The sequence below is a fragment of the Euprymna scolopes genome, chromosome 5, assembly GCF_053919585.1.
Source record: "Euprymna scolopes isolate OS-2025 chromosome 5, ASM5391958v1, whole genome shotgun sequence".
NCBI classification, from domain to species: domain Eukaryota; kingdom Metazoa; phylum Mollusca; class Cephalopoda; order Sepiida; family Sepiolidae; genus Euprymna; species Euprymna scolopes.
This window is the reverse complement of record NC_136486.1, coordinates 126,543,015-126,551,224: the sequence shown is the minus strand read 5'-3', so window position 1 is coordinate 126,551,224 and position 8,210 is coordinate 126,543,015. Positions and strand designations below refer to the sequence as shown.

The following is an 8,210-nucleotide window of genomic DNA, read 5'->3' as shown; positions in this document are numbered from 1 at the left end:
AAAAACAGTAGAGAAATGCCTTTATTTTTTTAAAATAACAGCATTTCCCGACTGATTTTTATAATTTCATATTCAGTTGAAAAAATCGACATGAGTTAGCGAAAATCTCTAACCCAATAATACAAAAAAAACAGAAGAAAAAATATATATTTAACAATCAAACCGGAAGAATTTAGCAAACAAAACAATTTGTTGCTATGTGTAAGCGACTTGTTTTTGTGATTCATTTCTTACAATAAATATCGAATGAATGATTACAAAATTAGTTTAAGAGTGAAACCTGTGCATACAAGTATATATATATATAACTTTATAAAAATAGAGAAATAAAACTATTATCATATAATCATATTCTTATATGAGTTTATTTTATAAAAATGAATTTATATAAGATTTTCATAAAATTGTCTATGAAATAAAATTCTTCTGAAAAAAATTCTTCCATAAAATCATTCTTATTTAAAGTCTGAAATCTTAAAATCCTCATATGAAACAAACGTCACATTAGATATTAAACCATCTTCATTATTTTTTATATTGAATGTAGAATCCTTGTAAAAATCAAATTTATTAAATAGCCCTTATACATAACTTGACCCGGGTACCCGGCGTTGCCTGGATGTTTGTAGGTGTGTGTTGAGAAAAAAAAGTGGTAGTAGGCAGGCAGGCTCGAACCCGTACCGCCAAGGAGGAAAAGAACGTGGAAAAAAATAGTGACGTCTTTGCTGTTGCGTCCATCGCCAAAACGAAAGTGGCGAAGGTTTAAATTAAGGTTAGTCAATGGAAAAGAGGGGATGACTTTCGAAAATATCGGCGAAAAAAGCGACCCCTCCTTGTAAAAAGTGCTTACTTGAGGTGAGGGAATTAATGTTTTAGTCAATTTTTCGATATTTGTCGTCCGAAGGGTCGGGCTTCAAAACAATACTGATCTCGTGAAAATGAGTCACCTCTTTCGAAAGTTTTAGGCATGCATATATACATACATACATTTAAACAGACAGGCGAGATTTATATAATAGATTAATTCTTTGCACCATTTATAAAGTTAAAATTTAAAATGAACAGATAAACTGCTTCAAAAACCACGTGAAGCTGTAAACATTTTATTAAATTAGAAAAAATATATTAAAATGTTTTTCAAATCATGGTGTGGCGTATTAAATCATTCTGAAATGAGTATGTAAAGATTTCCATACAAAATATGAAATCATTTTCAAAAATGCTAATTTAAAATCAATCTCATATAAAAATATCCTCAAAATGTTTATATATAAACATTCTTCAAATATAAAATTCGATTAGGATCATTCTTATTTAAGATACACAACAATTCTTAGAATTATTTGGATTATTCCGACTACTGTTCTCATCTTGAGTGTTAATTGCACAACGTTCCGCCCCTATATAACCGCCGACCTTCTTCAGGTGTATCTTATTAAACTCGGGAATCTTTCTGTTGAAATAAGAAATTGTACAGATTTCCAAACTGATAAAATACTAGGTAAAATTCAATTTCATGTCACATACTTCTGGTTCAATCCTCAGTGTGGGTAATACAAAGAATACAATTGCGAATTACTTTAAGACTTCTACACGGTCATCGCTGATTAAACGAGAGCATGCTAACCCTGTTGATTAAATAAAGGTTTTCGTTTGAAATTCCATGCAAATTGCTGAGTTTGAAAGAAAGATTTCTGAATTGGACAATAGAAACCTGAAGAAGGTTGGAGGTTGTATCTACCGAAATAACAATCCGGATGAGAAGAGTAGGTCGGGTAATCCAAATAAATCAAGCATTCTTAGATATTTTTATATAAAATCATAGTATTGATTGAGATTGTCGGACTGACTTCCTCATCTTGGTTGTTATCGTCACAACGTTTCGGCCGTTTTGCCCTCCGGCCTTCATCAGATGTTTTGTATCGAACTGGGGAACCGTTTGTTAGGAGTCTCGAACCCAACCCTTTATTATTATTACGGGGGTACGGACTCCAGCTAGGCTCTGGGACATAGTTGCTGATTCTCTGTTTTGAATGTTACTTTTTACTGCCTTCGTTCAGGATTGAACTCAGCATTTTACCCAAAGGTGCTGAGTTCAATCCAGAATCAGCAACTATGTCCCAGAGCCTAGCTGGAGTCCGAACACGGTACCCCCGTAATAATAATAAAGGGTTGGGTTCGAGACTCCTAACAAACGGTTCCCTAGTTCGATACAAAACACCTGATGAAGGCCGGAGGGCAAAACGGCCGAAACGTTGTGACGATAACAACCAAGATGAGGAAGTCAGTCCGACAATCTCAATCAATGAAAACACCTCATCTCAAAAATACAGACAATTACAAAACCATAGTATATCAATGTATGCAACTGTCCGTTTGTACAACACAATATCCCTAAACTGCTTCCCAGCTGACTACAACATGCTCGTTTTTCAAGTCCAATGTAAATAGATTCTTGTTGAGCTGCCCTTTTAAATAATAAAATTCTGACCAATCACCACCCTTATTATGAATCATTACAGTATTGTGTCATCGTCCATATGACACTCATTTAACTTTTATATTAAAGAGAAGCCTTTGAACCTTATTAAGCGGTGATTCCCCCTTAGTAAAAAGCAAAATGAAATATAATATCAGCTTAACATCATTTTATAAAACCTTTCGTAAAACTTGTTATATAAAAGAAATGTTGATTCATTTATAGGTTAGCAGGATCGGAATTAAAGGAAACTAATTTTTTTCTTATTCAATGCTGTTTCTGTTCAGAGCATTTGAGATCGCTTTCTCATTGGTTATTCGTTTTTACCGTTGAGATCGGCCTAAACGTTCTTCGCATTGCATTGCTATCGGCTGTTTCCGGTTATCCCCGTCATCTGCCGGGCACACCCGAATAACTTCGTGAAAATCGCGGGTCGGTAAATGCAGAAGTACTAAAAATCCTTATATAAAAGTATTCGTAAAATTCGTTATATAAAGGAAATTTATAGATTATCAGAATTGCAATGTAAATCAAACTAATATTTTTTGTTGTTCAATGTTGTTTCTGTTTCAGACATTGTTTCCAATCTTATTAAATTACTTCCCATCCAACTGAATTAATTACACATTCCGCCATTCGAACAAGAACTGTGAAATTGTTAACTCATTTATTTACATTTTTGAAATTTAATCAAACTCATTTGGCTCTTATTAAATTCTGTTGAAATTAGAAATTTTGTAAACAAAGAAATAAAAATCACAAATTTGCTCGATTTCAATTGCGAAAGGAAGACAGGATTCCGAAACCTCTTACTCTTTAATTAAAAACGAAGCTTTCTATTTGCTTTCTGCATTTCAGAATTGTTTAAACAAGTTCCACTAACAGCAGCGGAATCTCAAATAATCATTTCACGGTATAAATGCGAGAATTTCAATCGTCTTTTGCATTGGTTGGGTAATCAGATTTTTCCAGGAATGTAAATACTATTGTAACAATATACAAGACTGCGCGATGTTTCTGAAAAAGGGGGAAGAATTGTTGTTTCGGAGTTGTAATCCATCTGACAATTATCATTGACTGTTTTTTGACTTTGAAGTAATATTTCTTTAGCTCCTTATATCAGATGGCTTTATGTCTTGTCTGGAGCGGTTTCCATAAAAATATCTTGAACAGAATAGTGTACTCAATCATAGGCAGAAATACAAGACATTTTTGGAATATGATGTAAAAATTAAACCGCTTACACAGACTAATTAATACCTCATATATCATAGCATACTCAATTCCAGACTCAAATAGTTAAGCTCACTCTCTTTCTCTATCTCCTTCACCTTCCTCTTTCCCTCTATATATCTATCCCTTCTCTTTTTCTTTTCCTCTCTCATTCTCCCCCTCTCTCTTCCTCTGTCCCCTCCCTCTCTAACTGCATTCTCCTTCTCCTATTTACCCTTCTCTCTCCTCTCCTTTCTATTCTTCTTTTTTTTCTCACTTTCTCTCTTTCCTTGGCAAATCGGCCATCTTTCTTTTTATAAAATTGTTCACCTTACTGTTTTTAGCTGATTCTTTTTAAAAGAAATATCAAAACACAGTTTAAGGATGGCCAGTCGAAAAGAAAAAAAGAAACAATATATATCAAAATGAGGTGTTCAAAGGATGTATAAATCTCTAAGACCTAATAAAACGCTGTACTCAATTCGGGACAAGTGTGATTAGAATTGGAATATGATATCAAATTACAAGACACACACAAAACATAAAATGATTCTAATAAGAGCTTATACAGAATAGTGTACTGAATCCCGGACAGCAGTAGCTAAACACGGGAATTTATATATTAATACGATAGCGTGTGTTATTTTCTGTGTCACGCTTACATCCGGGTCGTTTAATTGTTATGTATTTCCATTTCTTGTCATAAATATTTTTTACCAAAAATTCTTTGTAAGTTTTGGTTTCGGTTTCGATAATAGCTGATGGCACTAAAGTCATATATTTTATTTTATAAATAATTTTATCAAGAATTCTCCATAAGTTTTGGTTTCGGTTTCGATGATGGCTGAAGGAACTCAAGATATATATATATATTCATAAGTTTTTATTTCGGTTTCGATTCAAGCTAATGCACCCGAGTCATATAGATATATATATTTTTTTGTTTTTGAAATCGCAACTTTATAATATATAAAAATCGATAGAAAATTAACTCTATAATAATATATTCAAAATCTGCAAGAATTAAAATATCATATTTGAGCGCATTTTATGACCTGGCTATACCAGGCGTCCCTACTATCTTAGATAAATACTTTTGCAGTTTTAACAAAAGAGCTACAATGATATCAGGGCGTCTCCATTTACGCTGAACATCTACAAAATACCAACATCAATATATTACATATGAATGAGTCCCCTGTAGAATTTCCACAGGTCCCACTAGTATAATATTAACATAAGAAAACATTTGGCTTCAATTGAAATAAATAGCTCTCGTCTTGATGAAGCCTCCTGCTTTGAGAAGCTTCTGGAACTGACTTTCACTCTAGACCTGAAATGAAAGTCTTACATCAAAGGTCACTGGAAAGTAGTTGGATCATTCTACCGCTCCAGTAGGTATCTCATTCTTGATTATAATTTTGTATCTGTATAATAAGAGCCAAATATGTCCTAAGATGGAATATTTCGCAACATCTGGAGGGTGTTACTCGAACACCTTTTCCTACCTAGAGAAAGTACAAAATCGCCTTTAAAATCTAGTGGGTGATGCTCTTGTTTACTCCCTACTACCGCTTTCTAAGAGAAGAGACGTTGCTAGTTTTTCTATAAACAGGCTCTTTCAATCTTTGACAGACTATGGATACCCACGAAGGGGTGTCTGCACGTGAAATTTTTGTGGCAGGAGGGGCGCAATCTCTAACCACACCTTTGCGGAGTGAACATTGTTAAATACTAGTGGCAAGTAAAGTGTATGTACAAGATGACTGGAAGCAAATGCTGAGATCAGTGGAAAGCCCATATGGTGCCTAGAATTCCCAAATGGTTACCCATCTGGTACTAACCAGGCTCAACGTTTCTTAACTTCGGTGATTTGACGAGAACAAATGTGTCAACGCGATTATGCTGTATAAGTCTTATTATAGTCTTTCTATACGCTATCATTATTTCCATGGCAGATGTTTGGTTGGGCCTTAATCTATGGTCCTCTGCATGTAAGATATTTGCAATAAAACCACTGTGAATAGTGTCTCTTTCTTTCAACTTAAAACTAAATTAAATTTCCATGAATAAAGTTTCTTTCCTAAAACTGTGGAACAACTTACTACAATAATATGGTCGTTTTCAAAAAGTTTTGCTGAGCCGCGTTCTTAAATAATTAAATTCTGCCCAATCATCACCATCATTACCAATCATAATGGTGTTATGTTACTGCTCATTTGGCACTCATTTAATCCTTATCCTTGAGTGGCCTCTGGGCCTTGATAAGTGGTGACACTTTAGTTAAAAAACAAAAGTCCAGTAACTAATATAATGAAGGAAATACAAGTTACTATGGTCATTTACATCTAGACGAGCTTCACCTTCCCTTCCAACCCTTGAAGACAGTATTCACTCATTTCCAATAGTCCGTTTTATTGGCAACACTGTAACAGAGTGCAATAAGCCATGTAACATGACGAAGGATATTGCATCGAAATAATTGTCTAAGGCGACTTTAAAGTTGAATATTTTGAACATTATTACGATATTCATTCTGCGATTTCGCCTTCACTGTCAATGTAGCCAGGCTCCTAATGACGGGATATTTTCATTTGTAGATAATCTTTATGGATAGTTTAACCTTTGCACGTGGTTTTGAATGAATCAACAAGTATTTTATTTCCAGCCATTAACCGTGTTTGCTTCTTCCAGCGAGGTGCGTGTCCGTGTAAAGAACATTTTATTCTGATTGGGCGCTATTTCCGGTAAAATCAGCTGGAATATCTAACATGCACATCTCTATTCAAAATATGTCCATTATTGGTCAGTTTGTCAACCTTAACTTTGAAATAGAATTTTTTTTTGGTTCATGAAATTTAATTTTGAAATAGAGTTTGATATGCCGTTAAACAAAATTCAAACCCTAATATCTGCAATATTGAACACAAAATATTATTTCATTATACTAAAAATAGGTTTTGTTTCGCATCAATTCCGTTTTTCCTTCGTCTAGTATGATAAAGGGAGGCTATTTTTATTTATTCTTTCTCTAAAACGAAACCAACCAAGCCAGCAAGAACGTAACTAGAGACTTAATGTTACCAATTCTAGGGCAAATATTTTTCTGGTTTGTTTTGTTTTTATATAAATACTAATGTTGCGACGATTATCGGAATCAGAATCAGGAATCGAAAAAATTGGAAGTTTTTGATGTATCCGAGTCGGTATCTGAATGGGAAAAAATTGTGCCAATTCTCCAATGTCAAATACGATTCTTTTAATTGTCTCCTTTTCTTCATATTCCATTTCCGGTACTACTAATAAAATAATAATTAATTATGTATTTTGAACTGCCAGTAAAACTAATATCTATAGCTCCCCCTACCCACAAGTGTATTTTTACATTTTTGAAGAATATATGTACACATTACATGGGTATTTACGCTAATCCGATCCCCACCCCCAATAAAAAAAATAATTTATAGCTTAATACTGAAATTGTATTTTAAAAGAATCAGAATCGGTAATTTTAAAACAAAATCGGTAATTGTATCGGAATCTTCAAAAATATTGGAATCGTCCCATCACTAATAAATACATCAGCAATTATAATTTGGGCGTGTTCCACTTTTATGAAATAAAATTATAGTTGAATAGATTCAATATGTTATTTTAAGGAATGCAAGACAAGCAACAACAACAACAATAATCAAAGATTGCTTGACAGTTGAATAAGATAATTCGAATTTAGAGTTTTTAAAAGGCTTCCCGTATACAGCAAACAGAAATAAAACTTATTTTAGTTTTGCTTTTCAAAATCTTATTGTATAGAGTACAGTCTCAACAACAAATCTTCACCTATAGTGTAATATATATATATATATATATATATATATATATATATATATATATATATATATATATATATAGTAAGTTATAAAATATATATGGCGATTAAACTACACTGAATATTCCGTGTTTCATCCACTCTAGGACTCTTCAGGCTTATGCGCGAATTCGTGCAGAAGCCTGAAGAGTCCTAGAGTGGATGAAACGCGGAACATTCAGTGTAGCTTAATCGCCATATATATTTTATAACTTACTAACTAGCTCCACCTACGTATTGAGCACTTTTGAAGTAAATACTTAAAGTCTACGCATAAATTTATACTTTCGTATATTAATTTTATGTGAGTAAATTTAGTAGTAGTAATATATATATATATATATATATATATGAGTGTGCATAACAGTTTACTTTATATATATAAACGTTCCTGCGTTTACGTATCTATTGAATGCATATAATGTGTATATATTTATGAGTGTGTCTATTGATCATCTAGTGTTCTCATGGTTGTACGTGTTGATATATTCATAGATACAATTCAACAACATGTAACATTTATAACAAAAAAGGGTCAGATAACAGTTCTCTGGGGTTTAACACCAAGCCAATCGGAGAAACCAAATTTACACGCTTTCTTACAGAAGAGACGTTGCTAATCTTTCTATTCTCTGTCATTATTTCCATGGC

General features: G+C 33.2%; 1 protein-coding gene across 2 annotated transcripts in view; it reads right to left on the bottom strand.

The window, feature by feature from the left end:
- The window catches only part of LOC145276966 (uncharacterized), a 541,458-nt gene that overhangs the window by 263,700 nt on the left and 269,548 nt on the right, over positions 1-8,210 (bottom strand). The gene's annotated exons all lie outside the window — the stretch shown is intronic.